Source organism: Macaca nemestrina, chromosome 14 (assembly GCF_043159975.1).
Source record: "Macaca nemestrina isolate mMacNem1 chromosome 14, mMacNem.hap1, whole genome shotgun sequence".
NCBI lineage: Eukaryota > Metazoa > Chordata > Mammalia > Primates > Cercopithecidae > Macaca > Macaca nemestrina.
The window spans coordinates 19,917,995-19,942,951 of record NC_092138.1 but is presented as its reverse complement, the minus strand read 5'-3'; the positions used below and the strand labels follow the sequence as shown (position 1 = coordinate 19,942,951).

The window sequence follows — 24,957 nt, the reverse complement described above, 5'->3', positions numbered from 1 at the left end:
GTCGAGTCAGGTTTACGTTTTCAACTTTTTTTTTTATTCTCAGAAGTTTGGTTCTATACTCTGTGAACATCGACCCTGGCCTTATCAAGATGAGAGAGAGCTTTCAACTCTACCCTGCCCTGAGATACATCATAAAGCCTCCTACATGACTTTAACTGTGAAGGTAACCATGCTCTTTCCTCCTTCCTTCATCTTCCAGGAATGGGCAATAAGAGGGATTCTTTGGCAGAGCAAACATCCATTCACTTATTTATGAATTCACACATCCCCTCATCCATTCATTCACTCACTCAGCAAACATTCGTGGAGTTGTCCTAAATGGAAAGCATTTGCCAGGAGCTGCATCATCTACTTAGCTTAGAGATATGAATCATGCTTTGAATCTTCCTTTCAAAGACACTTTTGCCCTCTTCCTGTCACAAAAAACCACATAACTGTTTGTTATCTTATTTCCTTTGCTGGTCTTTGTCTTTTGTTTCAGAACAATTTTCGATCAAAAACAAAAATTTAGCCAGACAGCAATGGCCTGGGACTTGGATCCCTTTACCTTAGTTAAGCCACATGGACAGCATAACCTAATGGCTGCAGCCTCTATCACCACAGATGACATAATCCAAGGCAACTGATGTGGCTGTAAAATAGAGGACTACTGGCTGCAACAGGCAGCCACGTCAGTTGTGGGAGCATCTATTTAGTGCTGAGTATATTTTTCAAACTTGTAAGCAAAATTTTGCTAAGCGTCCCTTCTCTAGGCCGGTGCCTTAGACACGATTTGCTACACCCATTGGCGGGAGCATTTTGTTCCTTTAGTTTTCTATTTTAGGTTTTTTCTCTCCCAGAAAAAGTGCTGTCATGGGATGTGAGTTCAGGTAGTCTGTTTGAGGTGATTCCAGGATCCATCAGTAAGGGAGTGTGAAAGTGAGACAGTTAAGGGAATGAAGCCAAAAAAAAAAAAAAAAAAAAAGGCAGACTATGTAACAGGTTGCACTATGGCCAACTGATGTGGAATCTCACTGGGGAATTCCTTTTTTAAAAAACGACTTATAAAAATTGCACATATGGCTGAGTGCACTGGCTCATGCCTGTAATCCCACCACTTTGGGAGGCCAAGGCAGGTGGATCACTTGAGGTCAGGAGTTCAAGACCAGCCTGACCAACATGGCAAAACCCCGTCTCTACTTTAAAAAAAGAAAAAAAAAAAAAGGCTTGAATAGGTTAAAAAAAAAAAAAAAATCTCTACTAAAAAAAAAAAAAAACCAGCTGGGAAGCTCGAACTGGGTGGAACCCACCACAGCTCAGCAAGGCCTACTGCCTGTATAGACTCCACGTCAGTAGGCAGGGCATAGCTGAACAAAAGGCAGCAGAAACTTCTGCAGACTTAAACGTCACTGTCCGACAGGTCTGAAGAGAGCAGTGGTTCTCCCAGCACAGTGTTTGAGCTCTGAGAATGGACAGTCTGCCCTCTCAAGTGGGTCCCTGACCCCCATGTAGCCTAACTGGAGACATCTCCCAGTAGGCGCCGACCAATACCTCATACAACTGGGTATCCCTCTGAGACGAAGCTTCCAGAGGAAGGATCAGTCAGCAATATTTGCTGTTCTGCAATATTTGCTGTTCTGCAGCCTCTGCTGGTGATACCCAGGCAAACAGGGTCTGGAGTGGACCTCCAGCAAACTCCAACAGATCTGCAGCTGAGGGACCTGTTAGAAGGAAAACTAACAAACCAAAAGGAATAGCATCAACATCAACAAAAAGGACATCTACACCAAAACCCCATCTGTAGGTCACCATCATCGAAGACCAAAGGTAGATAAAACCACAAAGATGGGGAGAAACCAGAGCAGAAAAGCTGAAAATTCTAAAATCCAGAGAGCCCCTTCTTCTCCAAAGGATCACACCTCCTCGCCAGCAATGGAACAAAACTGGATGGAGAATGAGTTTGACGAGTTGACAGAAGTAGGCTTCAGAAGATCAGTAATAACAAACTTCTCTGAGCTAAAGGAGGATGTTCAAACCCATTGCAAGGAAGCTAAAAACCTTGAAAAAAGGATAGATGAATGGCTAACTAGAATAAACAGTATAGAGAAGACCTTAAATGACCTGATGGAGCAGAAAACCACGGCACGAGAACTACGTGACACATGCACAAGCTTCAGTAGCCTATTCGATCAAGTGGAAGAAAGGGTATCAATGATTGAAGATCAAATTAATGAAATGAAGTGAGAAGTTGAGAGAAAAAAGAGTAAAAAGAAATGAACGAAGCCTCCAAGAAGTTTGGGACTATATGAAATACCAAATCTACATCTGATTGGTGTACCTGAAAGTGATGGGGAGAACGGAACCAAGCTGGAAAACACTCTTCAGGATATTATCCAGGAGAACTTCCCCAGCATAGCAATGCAGGCCAACATTCAAATTCAGGAAATACAGAGAACACCACAAAGATACTCCTTGAGAACAGCAACCCCAAGACACATAATTGTCAAATTCACCAAGGTTGAAAAGAAGGAAAAACTGTTAAGAGCAGCCAGAGAGAAAGGTCAGGTTACCCACAAAGGGAAGCCCATCAGACTAACAGCAGATCTCTCAGCAGAAACCCTACAAGCCAGAAGAGAGTGGGGGCCAATATTCAACTTTCTTAAAGAAAAGAATTTTCAACCCAGAATCTCATATCCAGCCAAACTAACCTTCATAAGTGAAGGAGAAATAAAATCCCTTACAGACAAGCAAATGCTGAGAGATTATGTCACCACGAGGCCTGCCTTACAAGAGCTCCTGAAGGAAGCACTAAACATGGAAAGGAACAACCGGTACCAGCCACTGCAAAAACATGCCAAATTGTAAAGACTTTTGACACTATGAAGAAACTGCATCAATTAATGGGCAAAATAACCAGCTAATATCATAATGACAGGATCAAATTCACACATAACAATATTAACCTTTAATGTAAATGGGCTAAATGCCCCAATTAAATGACACAGATGGTAAGTTGGATAAAGAGTCAAGACCCATCAGTGTGCTGTATTCAGGAGACTCATCTCACATGCAGAGACACACATAGGCCCAAATAAAGGGATGGAGGAAGATCTACCAAGCAAATGGAAACAAAAAAAAGCAGGGGTTGCAGTCCTGGTCTCTGATAAAACAGACTTTAAACCAACAAAGATCAAAAGAGACGAAGAAGGCCATTACATAATGGTAAAGGGATCAATTCAACGAGAAGAGCTAACTATCCTAAATATATATGCACCCAGTACAGGAGCACCCAGATTCATAAAGCAAGTCCTTAGAGACTTACAAAGAGACCTACACCCCAACACAATAATAATGGCAGACTTTAAGACCCCACTGTCAATATTAGACAAATCAACAGGACAAAGGGTTAACAAGGATTTCCAGGACTTGAACTCAGCTCTGCATCAAGCAGACCTAATAGACATCTACAGAACTCTCCACCCCAAATCAACAGAATATACATTCTTCTCAGCACCACATCACACTTATTCCAAAATTGACCACATAGTTGGAAGTAAAGCACTCCTCAGCAAATGTAAAAGAACAGAAATCACAACAAACTGTCTCTCAGACCACAGTACAATCAAATTAGAACTCAGGATTAAGAAACTCACTCAAAACTGCACAAATAAATGGAAACTGAACAACCTGCTCCTGAATGACTACTGGGTAAATAACAAAATGAAGGCAGAAATAAAGATGTTTTTTGAAACCAATGAGAACCAAGACACAACATATCAGAATCTCTGAGACACATTTAAAGAAGTGTGTAGAGGGAAATTTATAGCACTAAATGCCCACAAGAGAAAGCAAGAAAGATCTAAAATCGACACCCTAACATCACAATTAAAAGAACTAGAGAAGCAAGAGAAAACACATTCAAAAGCCAGCAGAAGGCAAGAAATAACTAATATCAAAGCAGAACTGAAGGAGATAGAGACACAAAAAACCCTTCAAAAAAATCAGTGAATCCAGGAGCTGGTTTTTTGAAAAGATCAACAAAATTGATAGATAGCTAGCAAGACTAATAAAGAAGAAAAGACAGAAGAATCAAACTGACGCAATAATATATGATAAAGGGGATATCACCACTGATACCACAGAAATACAAACTACCATCAGAGAATACGATAAACACCTCTATGCAACTAACCTAGAAAGTCTAGAAGAAATGGATAAATACCTGGACACATACACCCTCCCAAGACTAAAAAAGGAAGAAGTTGAATCTCTGAGTAGACCAATAACAGGCTCTGAAATTGAGGCAATAATTAATAGCCCACCAACCAAAAAAAGTCCAGAACCAGATGAATTCACAGCCAAACTCTACCGGAGGTACAAAGAGGAGCTGGTTCCACTCCTTCTGGAACTATTCTAATCAATAGAAAAAGAGGGAATCCTCCCTAACTCATTTTATGAGGCCAACATCATGCTGATACCAAAGCCTGGCAGAGACACACACACAAAAAGAGAATTTTAGGCCAATATCCCTGATGAACATCGATGCAAAAATCGTCAATAAAATACTGGCAAACGAATCTAGCAGCACATCAAAAAGTTTATCCACCAAGATCAAGTCAGCTTCATCCCTGGGATGCAAGGCTGGTTCAACATATGCAAATCAATAAACATAATCCGTCACATAAACAGAACCAAAGACAAAAACCACATGATTGTCTCAATAGACACAAAAAAGGCCTTTGACAAAATTCAACAGCCCTTCATGCTAAAAACTCCCAATAAACTAGGTATTGATGGAATATATCTCAAAATAATAAGAGCTATTGATGACAAATCCACAGCCATTATCACACTGAATGGGCAAAAACTGGAAGCATTCCGTTTGAAAACTGGCACAAGACAGGGATGCCCTCTCTCTCCACTCCTATTCAGCATAGTGTTGGAAGTTCTGACCAGGGCAATCAGGCAAGAGAAAAAAATAAAGGGTATTAAATTAGGAAAAAAAGAAGTCAAATTGAACTTGTTTGCAGATGACATGATTGTATACTTAGAAAACCCCATTGTTTCAGCCCAAAATCTCCTTAAGCTGATAAGCAACTTCATCAAAGTCTCAGGATAAAATCAATGTGCAAAAATCACAGGCATTCCTATACACCAATAACAGACAAACAGAGAGCCAAATCATGAGTGAACTCCCATTCACAATTGCTACAAAGAGAATAAAATACCTAGGAATTCAACTTACAAGGGATGCGAAGGACCTCTTCAAGGTGAACTACAAACCACTGCTCTATGAAATGAAAGAAGACACAAACAAATGGAAGAACTTTCCATGCTCATGGATAGGAAGAATCAATATCATGAAAATGGCCATACTGCTCAAGGTAATTTATAGATTCAATGCCATCCCCATCAAGCTACCAATGACTCTCTTCACAGAATTGGAAAAAACTACTTTAAATTTCATATGGAATCAAAAAAGAGCCTGCATTGCCAAGACAATCCTAAGCAAAAAGAACAAAGCTGGAGACATCACACTACCTGACTTCAAACTATACTACAAGGCTACAGTAACCAAAACAGCATGGTACTGGTACCAAAACAGAGATATAGACCAATGGAACAGAACAGAGGCCTCAGAAATAACACCACACATCTACAACCATCTGATCTTTGACAAACCTGACAAAAGCAAGAAATGGGCAAAGGATTCCCTATTTAATAAATGGTGCTGGGAAAACTGGCTAGCCATATGTAGAAAGCTGAAACTGGATCCCTTCCTTACACTTTATACAAAAATTAATTCAAGATGGATTAAAGACTTAAATGTTAGACCTAAAACCATAAAAACCCTAGAAGAGGCCGGGCGCGGTGGCTCAAGCCTGTAATCCCAGCACTTTGGGAAGCCGAGGCGGGCGGATCACGAGGTCAGGAGATCGAGACCATCCTGGCTAACACGGTGAAACCCCATCTCTACTAAAAATACAAAAAAAAAAAACTAGCCGGGCGCGGTGGCGGGCGCCTGTAGTCCCAGCTACTCGGGAGGCTGAGGCAGGAGAATGGCGTAAACCTGGGAGGCGGAGCTTGCAGTGAGCTGAGATCCGGCCACTGCACTCCAGCCTGGGTGACAGAGCAAGACTCCGTCTCAAAAAAAAAAAAAAACCCTAGAAGAAAACCCAGGCAATACCATTCAGGACATAGGCATGGGCAAGGACTTCAGGACTAAAACAGCAAAAGCAATGGCAACAAAAGCCAAAATAGACAAATGAGATCTAATTAAACTAAAGAGCTACTGCACAGCAAAAGAAGCTGCCATCAGAGTGAACAGGCAGCCTACAGAATGGGAGAAAATTTTTACAATCTACCCATCTGACAAGGGGCTAATATCCAGAATCTACAAAGAACTTAAACAAATTTACCAGAAAAAATCAAAAGACCCCATCAAAAAGTGGGCAAAAGATATGAACAGACACTTCTCAAAAGAAGACATCTATGCAGCCAACAGATGCATGAAAAAATGCTCATCATCACTGGCCATCAGAGAAATGCAAATCAAAACCACAACGAGATACCATCTCACACCAGTTAGAATGGCGATCATTAAAAAGTCAGGAAACAACAGGTGCTGGAGAGGATGTGGAGAAATAGGAACGCTTTTACACTCTTGGTGGGACTGTAAACTAGTTCAACCATTGTGGAAGACAGTGTGGTGATTCCTCAAGGATCTAGAACTAGAAAAATACCATTTGACCCAGTGATCCCATTACTGGGTATGTACCCAAAGGATTATAAATCATGCTACTATAAGGACACATGCACATGTATGTTTACTGTGGCACTATTCACAATAGCAAAGACTCGGAACCAACCCAAATGTCTATCAATGATAGACAGGATTAAGAAAATGTGGCACACATATACCATGGAATACTATGCAGCCATAAAAAGGATGAGCTCAGGTCCTTTGTGGGGACATGGATGAAGCTGAAAACAATCATTCTCTGCAAACTATCGCAAGGACAGAAAACCAAACACCTCATGTTCTCACTCATAGGTGGCAGTTGAACAATGAAAACACTTGGACACAGGGCAGAGAACATCACATACTCTGGCCTGTCGTGGGGTGGGAGGCTGGGGGAGGGATAGTGTTAGGAGAAATACCTAATGTAAATGATGAGTTAATGGGTGCAGCAAACCAACATGACACATGTATACATATGCAACAAACTTGCACATTGTGCATATGTGCCCTAGAACTTAAAGTATAATAAAAATAAATAAATAATTAATTAAATAAATTACTCAGTCCTGGGTATGTCTTTATAGCAGTGTGAAAATGGACTGACAAAGGGCTAGTATCCAGAATCTATAAAGAACTTAAACAAATTTCCAAGAAAAATTTCAAACAATCCCATCAAAAAGTGGGCAAAGGATATGAATAGACGCTTCTCAAAAGAAGACATTTATGCAGCCAGCAGACATATGAAAAAATGCTCATCATCACTGGTCATCAGAGAAATGCAAATCAGTGTATTACAGTGGTGGTGAGCAGGATAGGGTGGGTATCTCACCAAGATTAGATGCAAATAATCTATCTCATTATTAGCAATAAACAATACTGACAAGCCAGCCCCCAAATTCCTCAGACCCATAGTTACAAAAAACAAAAAAACAACTCATGCCTGGGGCAGGCATTAGCATTGTGCAAGTGTATTTCCTATTTCAGTAATACAAGTCACGGCGATTTCAGGCTTGCTGGAATTCACCCTCCCAGCACAGTCTAGAACATGGTAAGCCCTTAGCAAACATAAGCTATTATGATTATCATTGTTGATATGATTATCTCACTATTAGGTTGAGCTGTATGAAATTGCTACTTTTGTAAATAAAAAATGACTATCAGCAATATAATATAGTTTAATCTAACACATTTAGTATTTTAACTGTTGTGAACAGTGCCTGAGCTCCTTGTTTTCTTTATTGTCCGTCCCATTGGAAGGGGACCGCTCAATATCATCCTGTTGGGTTTTAAATTGAAAGTATTTCTTTCTTGTGAAGTCTTTCTTGCGAAGTACCCCCAGGGGTACATAGAATTCTCTCACAACAATGACCTTGGGAAACAGAATGAATAACTACTTATTATGCAAATGAAATGCACAAAATCAAGACCAACTAGAGTTCTTAGACATTATCCGGAAACCCGGCTTTACAGATGAGGAACTCAAGGTGCAAGTCGCTTAACTGAGTATCCTAAGGTATTATCCCTGAAGGAATCATCTTGAAACTAGCTCTAGAGTTTAACCCAGGATTCCACACGGCTATGCTGAGCAGGATCTCATGGTAATTAATTGATGTGGTACAGGGTTCATGCTGGTGACTGAAACCATAGGATAATCTTTTATGCACCAAGAGTGGAGTTCTACAGGTTTAATTAGCTGTAGAGAGGTTTAGGGAGAAGGTTCACATCCTCTCAGTAAGATGTGGTTGGAAGGAAGAAAGGAATTCAATTTGGACCCTCAATCCCATAATTACTTTCTGATTAAATTTGATGTCATAGAAGAGTGATGGCTTTGAAGTTAGACAATCCAGGATTCAAGTTTTCTTACTGAATCTCTGTGGTTTAGAAAGTCCATTGACTTCTCTGTTCTCGTTTTCCTCATCTGGAAACCCAAAGTAGTAATGTCTAACCTCTAGGGTCATTTTCAGGATTAGCACAATTCCTAGCACATTGTAAATGCTCAAAAAATATTTGTTGTAGTTATTATTATTTAAAGGTTTTTGACTTACTAGTCACATCAGAAAGAGCTCATGCAATGGAAAGAAAGCAAAGCTTATACAGTGATGAGAAACCCTCACCACTGGGATCTATTCTTTGTCAGGATGGGATGGGAGGTCTGTGTGCAAATTTGATCCAGGTATATACATTATTGGGGTGAAAAAAATCTCAAAGAAAATTAAAACAAACAAGCCAGCAAAAACCCAAAGTGAATTAAGTAAAAGGATGCCCCACTAATTTCAAAGCTATTCTGGGTTCTTTGTACGGCTAAGGATGGGGACAGAGAGCAAGTGACTCTTGGTATGTTACAATGCTTTCGAATGTGCAAATGTGGGCCTGAAAACCAATTTGGACTCAGGGGTGCTGCTAGGGCAGTGAGGTAGTTGGGGGTGACACTGCTTTATATGAAACAATAAATAGACGTTTGGGGGTTGTGCTAGGGCAGCTGGGAAGAAAGAGGAGAATGACTAACCTGGTGGAGAGTCATGGCCTGGGAGAGATATCTGTGGCGGAGAACGGCTCATTGGTGTTGAGAGACAGTTGATCCTGTTCTATGAAGCAGACACATTCTGCTCTCTCACCTCTCAAATCTAGAGCTGTCCTTTGGGGAAACAAAATTAACAAGGCAGTTACCATACAGTAGCAAGGAGTAACCTTAAGAGGGGGCTAGGCTTTGCTGTGGCCTGATTTTGGAGTAGATGTGAAACAAATCACCTTATCCCTATAGATACTAGAGAAGGAACAGCAGCCACCCGGAGTAAACCTATCTTACCCGTTTTCAACTTCAGAGATGTTTGAAATGAATGCAACTCAGAGTTTTAAGTATTAACCAGAAGTGGCTCAAGAGGTAGTTCTTTCCGTGGTAGTGCTTTCAGAAGTCTACTTCCAAATCAGAATCAAAAAAGGGACGGGGGTGGTATTTTTCAGTCTTATTAGCTCTGGTTTGCCTGCACAGGGCTCTAACCCATGCTGAGAAGCATCCCAAGGCTACAGCCAGGGTCCCCCAGGCCTTCTGGAGGGCAGGAGTGCCCTGGGCCTAAAGCCTACTCCTCTTTCCATCACCATGGGGGAAACTGCATCATTCTGTAACCATACTGCTCTGACCAGACACGATTACTTTAGAATTGGAAACATATAGATTCTTTTCCATTTAATTTTTTACAGTTTTTCTGTGTCTATAAAAATAAAAGTGTTTCTTGTAGAAAAGTCACAAAAAGACAAAGAGAATAAAATAAAAATATTCCAACACCTTATTATAGTATTTAGAGATAATCACTTTTAGCATTTTGGTGTCTATCTTGCCTATGTATAGATAGAAGTTAAATCTACTTTTTGTAAAATACTAGAATCATGTGGTATATCTTAATGCAGAACTTTGTTTTTATACCTTATCATCTCTGATTTTCACTTAAAAATTTTTTTAGGCCAGGCATGGTGGCTCACGCTTGTAATCCCAGCCCTTTTGGAGGCCGAGGTGGGCGGATCACCTGAGGTGAGGAGTTCAAGACCAGCCTGGTCAATATGGTGAAACCCCATCTCTACTAAAAATACAAAAATTAGTGGGGCATGGTGGCGCATGCCTGTAATGCTAGCTATTTGGGAGGCTGAGGCAGAAGAATCTGTTGAATCTGAGAGGCGGAGGTTGTAGTGAGCCGAGATCGTGCCGCTGCATTCCACCCTGGGCAACAGAATAAGACTCCATCTCAAAAAAAAAAAAAAAAAAAAAATTTAAAGATTGACTTTTAGGCTTCAGTTTACACACTGCATAACATTTTATTAATGGCATTTGACATCTGCAAATAGAGCTATTGAGTAAAAAAAAAATGAAGAATTTATTTACCTTTTAAAAATAGGTATCCACACATAAACATACTAGTCAATATTTTCTGGACCTCAGAAATTCTCTCTAGCTTAAGAACTAGAAAGGCCCACTTTTTAAAACAAGAATTTCTCGGCATTTTATCTCCAGATTGGCCTTTATAGGATGTGAACATGTTAGAATTTGATTCATAGGAACATTTACATTGACCTTTCGCTAAGTTTGCTTTGGAAATGTACAAGATATGATGGATCTTAGCATTAGTAAATACTTTTAATAAAAAATAAATTCCATTTCTCCTGGGGATAAGAGGTCATATTCTTTAATAGAACAATGTTAGGTAGCTATAAGTAAAAAGAAAATCACACAGAAATCACTGATTAAAACAGAACTTAAATCCCCTTCCCACTCTTTGACTGTGCCAGTTCACACTGAGAGACTCCCTCCCCGTCTGATGAAAGGCTGATGTGAGACAGTCACAATCTATTCTCTGTTGAAAAGTACTCACTTTTCTATAGTGACACACGTGCTGAAAAGCACTGTCAAACATACCAGCTTACTGGATTCCCAGAAAAACCCCGTGAGTTGGGCAGGCCCAGGGTTAATATTGCATTTTATAGAGGGGTTTGGCATGTCAGCTTCTCAGATTGTCCCCCCAGGGATGCCCACTTTTTGGCATTTATGTCCTTGTGTAATTATGTCCCCTTGAGTGTGGGCTGGACCTAGGGACTTATACCTAATGAAAAGAATATAGCAAAGGTGATTGCATGTCCCTTTGATGATTAGATTAGAAAAGACTGTGCTTTCTGTCTTAGAAGCAGATTCTCTTCATTGCTTCTCAGCTTGCATTCTTGCAGGAAGCAAGCTACCGTGTTGGGGAGGTCCTCATGACCGGGAACTGAATGCTACCAAAAACCATGTGAGCGTAGAAGTGGATCCTTCTCCAGTGAAACCTTGAGATGACTACAGCCCAGCCAAATACTTGATTACAGCTTGTGGGAGACCCTGAAGTACAGAAGCCATCTAAGTCCTGCCTAGATTCATGACCCAAAGAAACTACACGATAATAAGTGTGTATTGTTTCATAAACATCTAACAAATGTGTAAATTTGTGGCAATTTGTTTTGCAGCAATAGATAACGAATACCAGAGATAAACTGAGGCAGAGTGTAAACTATCTGTGGAAATATTAAAACATGGCCAAAAATTCTTTGACACTCTTGCCATCCAGGAGTGAGTTCTATGTCCCCTTTATTTGCATCTGGGCAGGCATTTTATTACTTTCATCAATAGGTTATCCTGGAAGTGATGCTATATGACTTCCAAGGCTGAGTTGTAGGAGGCCATTCAGCTTCTACCTTGATTGAAATACTCACTTTTGGCCTGGGCATATTGGCTTTTGCCTGTAATCCCAGCACTTTGGGAGGCCGAGGCAGGAGGATTGTTTGAGTGCAGGAGTTTGAGACCAGCCTGGGCAATGTAATGAGACCTCATCTCAACAAAAAATAAGACTAACAAAAAAATTACCTCGGTGTGGTGGTGTGCGCCTGTGGTCCCAGCTTCTCAGGAGGCTGAGAGGAGAGGATCACTTGAGCCTGGGAGGTTGAGGTTGCAGTGAGCCATGACTGTGCTTGGGTGACAGAGCAAGACCTTGTCAAAAAAATAAAAAATGAAAGAGAGAGAGAGAGAAGGGAAAAAGAGAGAAAGAAGCAAAGAAAGAGAGGGAGGGAGGGAGGAAGGAAGGAAGGAAAGAAGGAAGGAAGGAAAGAAAGAAATAGTACTGATTTTTGAAACCCTGAGCTGCCATGTACAAAGTCCAGTTATCCTGAGGCTGCCATGCCATAAGGAAGCCCAAGCCATTGAGGAACCAGTATAAAGCCCCAGTTGAGTCCCAGCCCAGGTAGCCAGCAAGTAAGTGAAGAAGCCTCTAGATGATTCCAGTCCCAGCTATTTATGTTTTCCCAACCAAGACCTTAGATATTCTGGAGCAGAGACAAGCCATGCCTACAGTGAACTATTTGAATTCCCAACCATGGGATTTCTGAGCATAATGAGATGGTTGTTGTTTTACTTGACTGATTTTGGGGGTAGTTTTTACACTGGAGCAGGCAGCTGGATCACTGCCTAATGTCGTGCAGCTTGTCAGTAGAGTTGGAGCTTAGATCCAGCTTCTCTTCAGCATTCTTTCCAGCACTCCAGATGTTGCCTTTACGTTTCTTTCCACTTGTTATGAAAGAATCTCTACTATAGCAGTGATCAATGTTGGCAGCATATTGGAATCACCTGGAAAGCATTAAAAATACTAATGTCTGGGTCATGTCCCCAGAGAAGTTGACTATTTGATCTGGGGTACAGCCTAAACACTTGATTTTTATAAAACTTCCTAGGTAGCACCAACATACAGCCATGTTTGAGAACCACTGCCTTATAACAACATGCTGAGCAATGCAAATAATCATACCTGGCAATGTTAAATCAATTCTCAATAGTCCATCCTAATGGAATAAAGCAGAGGCACATAGATTCCAAAAGAGCAGCTTATTTTGAAATCATGGTTCTATTATATACGGATTATGTGGGAGTGTGTGTGTGCACAAATGTGCATGTGAGCACCACTGTGTGTCTTTTGGAAGCTGAGGTTAGTTTTCCAACACGTATATTCCAGGCAGTGTCCTAAGCACCAGGGGTTCCCGTAGTGCTAAAGCCTAATACATTTACATTAAAGGAACTTACCTTCCAGTAACAAGAGAAATAAGAGAGCCTTGGAATTTAAGATGTCCTAGACTTTGGAAGTATCATTACTCCACTGCTCTAGATTGAATGTTTGTGTTCCCCTAAATTCACATGTTAAAGCCTAATCCCCGGTGGGATGGTATTAGGAGATGAGGTCTTTGGGAAGTGATTACATGAAAAGTGGAGCCCTCATGAATGGGATTAGTGCCCTTACAAACGAGACACCAGAGAGAGCCCTTGCCCCTTCCACTATGTGGGAACACAGCAAAAACATGGCCCATCTATGAACCAGGAAGAGGGCCCTCACCAGACACTGAGTCTGCCACCGCCTTGATGTTAGACTTCTTAGCCTCTAGAACTGTAAGAAATAAATTTCTGTTGTTTATACGCTATGAGTCTATGGCATTTTTTTTTTTTATAGCAGCCAGAATGAACAAAGACACCTACTTGAAAGGAATAATCACACAGGGCAATTGTACTAAGTAGAAAACCATGAGGTCATGTGGAAACAACAGTGTTGAGTGTTGGTTAATCTCACTGATTACCTAAATAATTTGATTCTGGGTGCCAGGCTCATCACTCTCAAAAGTCAAAATTGTGTGTCAGATAAAATGATAAATAGTTACAGGTCACAGACTTTCAGGGTTCAGGGTTGTTTGTAAGTTTTTGTTTGTTTGTTTGTTTGAGATGGATTCTCACTCTGTCACCCAGGCTAGAGTGCAATGGTGCCATCTGGGCTCACTGCAACCTCTGCCTCCCAGGTTCAAGTGATCCTCCTGCCTCAGGCTCCCGAGAAGCTGGGATTATAGGTGTAAGCCACCATGTGCGGCTAATTTTTGTATTTTTGGTAGAGACGGGATTTCACCAGGTTGACCAGGCTGGTCTTGAACTCCTTACCCCAGGTGACCCACCTGCCTCAACCTCCCAAAGCTTGTAAGTATTTAGAACCACAAATGTTAATGTTCTTGAATACTGAGGGTCTACTAAATCCTGTGAACTATAATTCAGTAAGTGTAATTCAGCAGTATGCTCTCAGAGGAGGGACACTTGATTTTCTTTGTGATTTGTTTTAAACAAGAAGTTTTAAAAAACATGATGTAATGCTGGGCGCCGTGGCTCACACCTGTAATCCTAGCGCTTTGGGAGGCCGAGGCAGGCGTATCACCTGAGGTCAGGAGTTCAAGACCATCCTGGCCAACATGGAGAAACCCTGTCTCTACTACAAATACAAAAATTAGCCGGGCGTGGTGGCATGTGCCTGTAGTCCCAGCTACATGGGAGGCTGAGGCAGGAGAATCGCTTGAATCTAGGAGGCAGAGGTTGCAGTGAGCTGAGATTGCACCACTGCACTCTAGATTGAGCAATAGAGCTAGACTCCATCTCAAAACAAAATAAAACAAAACAAAACCATAATTTAGAGGGTAAATGATCTAGGATGCTTTCTTTTATCTTAGTGTGCCTATGATATATACAGAATTACTCTACATGAGAGCTGCATATTAAAAAGCTATAAAATTGTTCATATTTTCAGAGATAAAAGAAAATCATTGAAATTATGTAATCAGACAAGGTAAATTGTCAAACAACGGGAGAAAATGACTCAATTTGATTAAGTTACAGGATGACCATTTAGAATATATATGTGTATTCGTGTAAGTATGCAAGTATGTGTGTGGGGGGACACTTCTAAGCTCATATATTTATGTACCATGAAGAAATAGGAAGGGATCAAAACTGGAGAAAATTCTACCGCATTAGCTGAGATACGGCCCAACTCTATTATGGTATCTAATTGTAAGTGGACTACTGTTCATGGAAACATGGTCCTAAGATAAACAGCAGGATCTTCTTTTAGTGGATGCCACCTGTGTACTAATGGAACACATTGGTTCTATCTTTATCTCCCGCTTCCGAGTCTGCAAGTCTGTGTGTTTCATTGACTAGCTGCCCATTAAATCAGAATTTCTCATTTACTACATGCTTTCACTAGGTGTTAGCCTTAAATGGCAGCCAAGAATCATTCTACTTTGCCAACTTTAAACTTTGACATCTTTAAGCATTTAAGAAAAATACAATTATTTCTCATTTCCTACTTCAGAAGGACTGTTCAAGCTCACACTGGTGAAATGGGAAGCCATGAATCTCACCATACTGCTTGAGCAAGTCTTCACAGAAAATATACTTTTTGAGCTGGTCCTCGAGGAAGCCCGCTGGAAACCGTCAGAAGTTTCTAAAACACACAGTGCAAAGCCTTAAGAAAGTTCATTTCATAGTTAGGGAATTAAGTAAAACTGGTAAAATTTAAATCCCATTACAAGACAACTATATATGTCAAAAAATGCTTACATACTTGGCAAGTGATTGGTATAGGTAACTTATGCTATGAATCTGGAAAACAGAGATACCTCCATCAGATGGAGCGGAGTTGAAGCACACAGACTCTAACAGAATGTTGAACTTTGTGGAAACTTACAGGGGAAGAGGAACTGCAGTAGAAAAAAAACACAAGGTCTAAGAGCACAATACACCCCTGGCAGAGCGGAAGAATCATTCAAAAGAGTGTGGATGGCTTGATATCACCACCTTGGAGTAGATTCATAGAATATCATAAGCTATACAATTTGCTAATCCATAACCATCTACTCCAAAGTTGATGGCAGTATTCTGCTTTTTGGAGGCTGCCACTTTCATTTCTATTCATCAGTTCCTCTTCCGTGAATTTGCCTTACATCTGCATTTCCACAAGAAAGGGGGTTTGTGAGCATCAGGCAGGGAAAAAGAGAGAGAGAACTGGCTGGTTATTGCCGCTAATGACTCATTGTCTTGCTGTTAAGCAGAAAAGAGATGCCCTGATCTGTTCATGCCTTTCAGCTTTCTATCTACGCTAAATTTGTTTCCTATTTTTCTAGGCAATTTCTTTGACAGCTGTGCAGCAGTCAAATTAAGAGGTATATTGTTGTGATAATTAAATGCTTTTTGGTTCCTATTGCTCCGTATTGCACCTCCTTCTGTGGCAGTACACAGTGCGGAAGGTGAAATTGCTCTGGAAGCTGGAATTAGTCTGCTCTCCATGATAAGTGAGAACAAGCTTCATAAAAATCATTTGTGAAGCAAGTGAAACTTAAATACACACACATATATACATAAGCCACAAATAATTAAATACATGAAAAATTTGGAAGAGGTGTCGGGGAGCAGGATAAAGCAACAAATTTGATTTTAAGTCTGTAGGGACCTTAATCTCTAAGAGTTTTTTTTACCTACCTTACAGATCCTGACATTCTGGTTTGGAAAAGAAATGTGTGGTCAATAGAATCCACAGACATGTGCTTAGGGCTGGTTCAGATAACCTGCTCTACAGATCTTTACGTGATGACAGGGACCATTGCTTTGACGTATCATTGATTAATAAATGATAGAGCAACAAGTGTAGTATGACCATTTAAAAAAGATTAAAAATAAAACTATATGTATGTATGTATGTATGTATCTCTCTATCTATGTAGCATGCATAGAAAAATCTGGAAGAATGCCACCCAATTGTTAATAGTGGTTAAAATAGGGGAGAAAATTTGGTAAGGGTGGGATGGAGACAATGAGGAAGGATGACATATTTTATTTTACATTTTTCTGTATTGTCTGAGTTGTTTGCAATTCATTACCTTTGAAATGTAAAGATGGCTCCTAAAGATAATAAGTAAATAAATCATCAGTTAGCATCTAAAATACAAAAGTGAATTGCTTTAAATGACAGTATAATGATTTTTGTTGTTGTTGTTGTTGTTTTTTGAGACAGAGTTTAGCTCTTGTTCCCCAGGCTGGAGTGCAGTGGTGCTCACTGCAACCTTCACCTCCCAGGTCCAAGTGATTCTCCCACCTCAGCCTCCTAAGTAGCTGGGATAACAGGCATGCACCACCACAGCCCAGCTAATTTTTGTATTTTTAGTAGAGAGTGGGTTTCACCATATTGGTCAGGCTGATCTTGAACTCCCAACCTCAGGTGATCCACTTGCCTTGGCTTCCCAAAGTGCCGGGAGTACAGGCATGAGTCACTGCACCCAGCGATTTTTTTTTTATAATGATAAATTAACTGCCTTGATCTCACTATGATGTGTTTACAAAAGCTTATGGGGAAAAATATTACAAATGCACATGGTTGTAACAATAATTTCAATAGCAAATGTCTTGTTTATTGGAAACGACTTGGGAAGAATAAGAGATAAACTATGAAGATGATGGTGTGCAGAATAAAAGACTTGGGATATAACTGTAATATTATTGCAAATACGGATCTGAGGTGATTAAAAACAAAAACAACTAGCTGGGCACAGTGGCTCATGCCTGTAATCACAGCAGTTTGGAAGGCTGAAGTGGGAGGACGGTTTAAGCCTAGGAATTCAAGACTAGCCTGGGCAACATAAGGAGACCTTGTTTCTACAAAAAAGAAACAACAATTAGCTGGGCATAGTGATATGTGCCTCACTCTGGGTGACAGAGTGGGACGCTGTCTCAAAAGAAACTAAAACAACAACAACAAAAACTGCCTGCTTTACTGGATATTGGGTGCATTGCTTCAAAATGTAAATTCAATTTAGCAGACATTTGTGATTGCCTATTTTTATGGACTGAATTATGTTCCAACCCCCATCTCCCACCTCCAAAATCCATGTTAAAGCCCTAAATCCTAACCCTCAGTGTGACTGTTTGGAGATAGGGCCTTTAAAAAGGTAATTAAGGTTGAATGAGAGCTCAAGTATAGGGTCCTATTTTAAAAGGACTGTCTTCTCTTTTTCTTTTCTTTTCTTTTCTTTTTTTTTTTTTTTTTTTTTTGAGACAGAGTCTTGCTCTGTTGACCATGCTGGAGTGCAGTGGCGTGACCTCGGCTCACCACAACCTCTGCCTCCTGGGTTCAAGCGATTCTCCTGCCTCAGCCTCCCAAGTAGCTGGGACTACAGGCATGTGCCACTATGCCCAGCTAATTTTTGTATTTTTAGTAGAGATGGGGTTTCACTATGTTGGCCAGGCTGGTCTCAAACTCCTGACCTTGTGATCCGCCCACCTCGGCCTCCCAAAGTGCTGGGATTACAGGTGTCAGTCACTGTGCCCAGCCTTGGACTGGCATTTTTACAGGAACAGGAAGAGATATCAGGAGTCATCACGCACAGAGGAAAGGCCCTGTGAGGACATGGAGAGGAGGTAGCCATCTCCAAGCCAGGAAAAAAGGTCTTCCCAGAAACAAGCCCTGCTGGCACCTTGATTTTGGACTTCCAGCTTCTAAGACTGTGAGAAAGTACATTTCTATTGTGTAAGCTACCCAGCATGTGGCTTTCTGTTTCAGCAGCTTGAGTGGAGTAATACATCTACCATACCACTTGCAAGTTATGGTGCAGGAGTTGGCAAAGGGTTATAGAAATAAACAAGGTAAGGCTGGATTCTGTCCCCTAGAGAAGAAGCATAGGAGCACATGTGAGATGAAGAACATGACTCTGGAGCTAGATTGCACCATGTGACCTTGAGCAAGTTACTTCTCTGAGCATCAGTTTCCCATCTGCAAACTGAGGATGATAATAATACGTAGGTATGTTATGAGGATTAAATGTTTACTGTTTATAGAGGACCTACAACAGTGTCTGATGCACAGTAAACACAACATAAGTATTTGATTAACAAATAGATGAAAGCTTTGTACATTGGAAAAAAGGACACAAGGTCAGAAATATGAAGAATAATGTTAAATAATAATGACTTGCTGATACTTTTCATTTAACATATCAGATAAGACTATACCTTCCCTTCAAAAATGATAGCACATCTCCCTTAATGTAAATCCAAACTATAATGTTACAAAATAAGATAAAATTAATAATAATATATCAACATTGACTTCTTAATTGTGACAAATATACCACAGGAAAAGATGTTAGTAATAGAATAAATTGGGTGTGGGGTGTATGAGAACTCCGTACTATCTTTGCAAAACTTAAGTACATTGAAAGATGTTCTAAACTACAATTCTATTTTTTAAAAAAGAATACATGGCTCACATCTGTAATCCCAGCACTTTGGGAGGCCGAGGCGGGTGGATCACGAGGTCAGGAGATCGAGACCATCCTGACCAACATAGTGAAAACCCCTTTCTAGTAAAAATACAAAAATTAGCCAGGTGTGGTGGAGCATGCCTGTAGTGCCCAGCTACTTGGGAGGCTGAAGCGGGAGAATAGCTTGAACCCAGGAAGTGGAGGTTACAGTGAGCTGAGATCGCATCACTTTACTCCAGCCTGGCAACAGAGCAAGATTCCATCTCAAAAAAAAAAAAAAAAGAAGAAGAATATGAATTAAGGAGTAATTATTTACTTCACAGAAATGTTGATCATTAAATGACAGAATTTAAGAGCTGAGCCACAGTAATCTTGAATTCACCTTGTCTATTTTACAGAGGAGGGTTGATTTAGGCTTGCTTCACACATAGCTAAGTTTCAAGATCAAATTCACATAGGAAAACAAGGGGAGCAGAAAGACAAAGCACTAACCTAGAAGGTGAGGTGCACTCAACGTGATTTCACTCAACGTGACCATGGCTCAGGCACATCACAGTAACAGGTCTGGACCTTAGCTTTCCATTGGCTACTTTCAGCTCTAACATTCTTGATTCTAAACTTGATGTGTGTCTCCATCACAACATAAGGCAGTTCTGGGGAGCAGGCTCTAACTGATGCTTCCTCCAAGCCTCTAGAAACTGTGTATGCAGTTTGTGTGCCAGTTTCTGAGTGTGTGTGAGAGAATGCAGGGGTGAATCAATGGGCAAATAACTAGACAATTTTTTTTTAAAGACTCAACATTCAGGACCAAGTTTTCATAGTGCGTACCATTCAGCAAGTCGATTAATCAGATTTGGATAGGTGTAACTGTGGGCAAACCTTAACAATAAAATATTTACTGAAAGTCTGCAAGGGGAAGATGACATTCTAAATATGTACATGCTATATGTTATCAACAGATCCAATTTGATATGGAAAAAGAGATATCTGGAATTTTCCTGTAAAAGCAAGAAAGACTATGAACTAATGCAAGAAATTTTGAAGCTGAAGGAAAGAAAGTTTATAAAGATTTAAAGATAATGGGGCCTGATGCTGGCTGATGTTGAAGAAATGCTGTCAGAAATAGCATGCAGACCTAGATCTGACAGCCACCAGTTGAGAAAGCCCTGAAGAATAATGGCAGCTGTTCAGTCAACAAATTTGGGGAGAAACTCAATTGCCCCAGAGGCCCTTTTCAATTCTGCTACTAGTTTTCATGAACAAATTGTCATTCTTACTGTAATGCTTACTTTACTGTGAAAGTCATGATATTTTTCTTCTGTGAAATACTATCCTAACACAGTCAATAATAACTTGCGAATGGTAACCCAATGATTCGTGGGCTATAATTTTTTTTTACCAAGTAAATCATAGTCTCATCTTAGCAAATTATTAAATGCATAAAAGTCCTTCATGCCCTGCAAATCATTTGACTTAATACTTAATTCATATTCTATGAAATTTATTTTTTAAAATACTTTAAACAGCATTGATTGAGACAAAAGTTCAAGAAAATGGGTAGTTTCTACATTGCTTTGAGATTGATACCTATTTAAAAGAGTTGTGCTTGAAATATTGAAAACTATTGGCCACCCTAATCGTTCTTCTAAAGCTAAAGCTATTAAATAACCATCTTCAGATGTATCCCTTGGAGCAGGTTTACACGTGAGCGTAGTATTTATGTTCTAGAAGCCAATGATGTTTTTTAGGTGGAACAAAAGGGATTTTCCTCTGCTTACATTTTATTTGGAAATATGTTTCATCAAGCAGACATAACCAGATGGAAATAGCAAGATTTTTTTATAGTCAATAAATAACTCGGCTGCTAGAATAAGTCAGACTTGACAGCAATTTATGCAACAATTTGCTCTTCTGCTCTCTCAGGATGTAAACACTATTGTCAACAACCAATCAAATGCACTAAAGCTACAAATAGCATGTTTAGTTTATGTGTATATGCAAGCAGCTAAACAAAGATTCAAACCTCAATTGGACCCATTTCTAATCACTTTGTTCTAGTTCAGGTCCATCACACTGCGTAACTTCAGGGGACACAAATCACGTGTTAGTCAACATATAACTCATTGCAGATCATGTGAATGGTGCCCCTGAGTTGTATAGCAGTTTCCCTCCTACAGTTCATAAACATTACAAAATTTTTAAAAATCAGCAAATCTCAAGTCACCGAAGTCTTTCTCTCACCTTTAGCTAAATCAAACTTTCAAAGGCCATCGTTTTTTGTTTGTTTGTTTGTTTGTTTTTGAGACGGAGTCTCGCTCTGTCGCCCAGGCTGGAGTTCAGTGGCCGGATCCCGGCTCACTGCAAGCTCCACCTCCCGGGTTCCCGCCATTCTCCTGCTTCAGCCTCCCGAGTAGCTGGGACTACAGGCGCCCGCCGCCTCACCCGCCTAGTTTTTTGTATTTTTTTAGTAGATAGGGGGTTTCACCGTGTTAGCCGGGATGGTCTCCATCTCCTGACCTCATGATCCGCCCGTCTCGGCCTCCCAAAGTGCTGGGATTACAGGCGTGAGCCCCGGTGCCCAGCCTGTTTGTTTTTTTGAGATGGAGTCTCACTCTGCCTCCAGGCTGGAGTGCAGTGGCTGATCTCAGCTCACTGCAACCTCTGCCTCCCAGGTTCAAGTGATTCTCCTGCCTCAGCTTCCCGAGTAACTGGGAGTACAGGCACGCGCCACCATGTCCAGTTAATTTTTGTAATTTTAGTAGAGAGGGGGCCGTGTTGGCCAGGACGGTCCAGATCTCCTGACTTCATGGTCTGCCCGCCTCGACCTCCCAAAGCACTGGGATTACAGGTGTGAGCCACAGTGCTCGGCCTCAAAGGCCATAGTATTTGAAGAGAGATTTTTTAATAGATTTTTTTGTTTTGTTTTGTTCATTTTCCTTCCCATCATTTCTTTCTTTGGGACAAGATCTCCATGAAATTTTGGTGAGGCTCTCAATCACCAATGGTCACAGTAGTGGGCATGATGTCCAGGCCTGATCAACTATGGTGCTACATTGCTTGGATAATAGTGATTGATCCAAGGGAAAGCATACGATCCTAGCATAGCCAATCAGTAGATTTGATATGTGGATATAGAGCTGTGATGATGAAAACCTGGGAAAGCTGGCAGCCATTTTCCCCATTCTAGAGAAATCCTGCTGTGTAAAAATTAGATTGAGAAATTAAAGCCAACTAGAGAAGAGAAGAAAAATAGTCCTGAGAACATCAGGTGAGTCCCTGGATTCACTCTAATGTCCCAGTATGTGTGCAAATAATCTTTCATTTTTTGCTTAATGTATGTTGAAATGAGTTTCTGTCACTTGCATTCAGTGGAACTCGTTTCACCACAGAGCCCATGATCACAAGTTTTTCATTCCATTCAGGAAACTACTCTAAGTCTAGTCAATCTAAAGCCATATCATTCTAGATCCTCTCTCAGAAACAGAAACCGAATGCTTTCCTTATTTTAAACAGCAGATGTCTGGTGATATTAACTCACTTGATCCATGATATCAAGGCAATATTTCCAGGTTGTACTTGAGGTTACCAAGTAGACTTTTAAAAATATCTTCTTCATTATGTAACCTTTCAGAGCACAATTATTGGGAATAAGGAAGGAATACTTGTTTTACCACCACCAAGTGTTGCTGAATCCTCACACTTCGCCCCATTAAGCAAGTGGCAGGCACCTCACCTTTTACCATGGCATAAGTTCTTGCTCACATTAAGTTCATGAAAATGAAGATGTGAGCATCAGTTCTAATCCTAGTTCGGGCAATAATTTACAGTATTGGGTGAACTTGGGCAAATTATATAACTTCCCTGAGCCTCAATTTCCTCGTTGGAAATGGAGAAAATCAAAATGGAGATATCAAAATAAATCTTATGTGTTTAGATTTGCTGTTTCTTGAAGTTGTTTCTTATCCATCTTATATATTTTGATACTTCACACAAATCCTGGCATATAATAGACATTAATAAATAATTGTTAGGAAAATGGATGAATTAATGAACACATTTGCCTCCTGGGTGGTCATGAAATATATATGAGACAACACAAATAAAGCAAACATTACAATGTTTAACTCATCCTAGCTGCTCTTATATATCAGCTCCCTTCTTCCATCCCTTCATCTTCCCGGTGTTGGGACATGGGCCATTTTGTGTGCCCAATGCCATGTCCACAATTTCCCACACTGAACCTTCCTTGTTCAAAACCTTCCAGAATTTTCCATAAGACATCGTTATTAATCCTCCAAAGTTGGCCTCACTGTGTGTGCCTTAGCATTGTGTTATGAAAATTTGCTTTGTTTTGCAGATCCCTGTGTTTTTCCTATTTGCTTGTCCTCTCTCCTAACTAGATCCCATTTCCTACACTATCTCATACAGTGTGCGGCACAGTGAATATTCATTCAATGGGATAATAATGAATCTATGACTTTTAAAAAGTGTACCTGCTTACAGCAAGACAGAGTTCTTCTGTTTTTTATATAAACTAACTTAAGGCACAGGACCTTTTAGTTTGAATTTTCTTTCTTCCTTCTGCCTATGCAGGGCTGATTCTGAATACCTTGTTTCACTTGAGGATAAGCTTTTTCAACTAGAATAATAATTGCTAGCAAGGCCATAAAGTTTTGCGGGTTAAAATGGCCTTTCACATACATTATTTCACTTGGTCTTTACAACAGCGGACTAAGCAACACGACTTTTTGAAGTCCAGCTAAATCAAAGTTGGACTCATGGCTGTATCAATAGCTATGTGATTTTAAGTGTTATCTAACCTCTCTGACCATCAGTTCTTCATTTGTAAACCTAAAAAAGTATTAGAACCATGCTTCTTAGGAAGAGTGTGAGTGCCAAATGATATATCTGACCCATATAGCGTGATCAGAATTTAATCAATGGGATGGAAGCCATCCAATAAATGGTAGTTATCATTATTTTTTTAAGCAAGAAAATCAAGGAATAGACTACAAAGGAAGCAATCAGAAGGCTTTGAATAAAGGAGTTCTGATTCTAAAGGTCATGTTCTACTTCTCTGCCCTCTCAGTAGAACAGCCTGCACAAGGCTTCTTCACACTTTCTTTAATTTGATCCTTGTAACAACCCTAAGAAGCTTATGCAGAAAATTACTCTTTAGCTCTGTGGGGAAGTGAATTTTAATGGATGAGTTTTAATAGCTGTTCAAGCTAATTGAAAATGTTGGCCAGCATTACAACCCCAACAAGGAGAGAAGTAGAGCAGAAATACAAAAGAATAATGCCTATGTAAACTGAGATGATCTGGCCTAGTGAATATGAGACTGATGGTGTGAACCCAGGACAGAAGTATTTCACAGCAACTCCTGGAAACTAGAATCTAAACTCACTATACCTAATACTCTAGAGTGCCTCCCCTCCACCCCGTCCCTTTCTTTGTTATTTTCCTTAATTGTTCCAAAGGACAAAAAGAGGTTCCAGAAACAAGCAAAGAAATATTTTTTTCTTATTCCTTCAGCTCTCTTCATGCTCAGAAGGCCAGACTGCTATTTTTTTATTATTTTATTTAGAAATGGTACTAGAAAATACATTAGA

At 40.2% G+C, this 24,957-nt stretch overlaps 1 long non-coding RNA gene across 1 annotated transcript in view; it reads right to left on the bottom strand.

The window, feature by feature from the left end:
- Positions 1-7,900: 7,900 nt before the first annotated feature.
- The window catches only part of LOC139358296 (uncharacterized), a 48,376-nt gene continuing 31,319 nt past the window's right edge, over positions 7,901-24,957 (bottom strand). The window contains exons 2-3 of the long non-coding RNA XR_011613035.1: positions 9,228-9,356; positions 7,901-8,090 (exon numbers count right to left, since the gene is read on the bottom strand). This is a non-coding gene — a long non-coding RNA (uncharacterized lncRNA). The remainder of the gene's footprint in view (positions 8,091-9,227; positions 9,357-24,957) is intronic.